The sequence below is a fragment of the Peromyscus maniculatus genome, chromosome 1, assembly GCF_049852395.1.
Source record: "Peromyscus maniculatus bairdii isolate BWxNUB_F1_BW_parent chromosome 1, HU_Pman_BW_mat_3.1, whole genome shotgun sequence".
In the NCBI taxonomy this organism is placed as follows: Eukaryota; Metazoa; Chordata; class Mammalia; order Rodentia; family Cricetidae; genus Peromyscus; species Peromyscus maniculatus.
In genome coordinates, this window is record NC_134852.1 from 14,764,140 (window position 1) to 14,765,171 (window position 1,032).

General features: G+C 44.6%; 1 pseudogene; it reads left to right on the forward strand.

Moving 5' to 3' along the window:
• Positions 1-213: 213 nt before the first annotated feature.
• On the forward strand, positions 214-456 carry LOC143272987 (peptidyl-prolyl cis-trans isomerase NIMA-interacting 4 pseudogene; annotated as a pseudogene).
• The last annotated feature ends 576 nt before the right edge of the window (positions 457-1,032 follow it).

A 1,032-nucleotide genomic window follows, 5' to 3' on the forward strand; every position in this document is an offset into this window, starting at 1 on the left:
AAATTAAAAAGAAAAATGGGGGGGGGGGAATAACACGGAGAGTTCAACGGCAAGCTTAGGAGATGCCGCGGAAGGGAAAAGTGGTTCTGGAAAAGGGGGGAAGGAGGTGCCGCCTCCGGGAGTGTCGGTGCTGACAAGAAGGCTCAGGGCCCTAAAGGCGGAGGCCATGCAGTGAAGGTCAGACACATTCTGTGTGGAAAACACGGCAAAATCATGGAAGCCACGGAAAAGTTAGAATCTGGAATGAGATTCAGCCAAGTGGCTACACAATACAGTGAAGATAAAGCCAGGCAAGGGGGTGACTTGGGAGGGATGACCAGAGGGTCCATGGTAGGACCGTTTCAAGAAGCTGCATTTGCCCTGCCTGTAAGTGGGATGGATAAACCTATGTTTACAGACCCACCTGTTAAGACAAAATTTGGATATCATATTACTATGGTTGAAGGGAGAAAATAAAATCACATAAAAGACTGAAGAAAAAAAAAGAAGAATACAAACCAGGAAGCAGTCTCCATGGGTCCAGAACCCGACAACCAGTTAAATATTGGAGAACAGGGGAGAATTTGACCAAAATACATTGTACAAATTAAAAAGGAAAATGAAGGGAGAAAAAAAAAAGAATAATACAAACCAGGAAGCAGTCTCCATGGGTCCAGAACCCAATGACCAGTTAAATAAACACTGTGGAACTGCTATGTAGTGGCCCCTGTAATCCCAGCACTCAGAAAGTGAGGCAGGAGGATTGCTGTGAGTTCAAGGTCAGCTTGAGCCACACAGTAAAACTCTTAAAACAAACAAACAAACAAAAATGGTGGAATCATAAGCATAGGGAAATTGCTTGATTTTGTGTCTATAAAACAAAAAGCAATACCTCTTGCAAAAGCTGCTGCTTACCAGAATCAAATGAATTTATACACCAACTCTAGTGAAGGAGGGAGTCACTTCTGCAGGAGTGTGGCCACTGACAAGTTCCTCACGTCACAGTGGACCACCCCACACCCTTGTACATGTGGGCAGTGCTAACTGGATTCA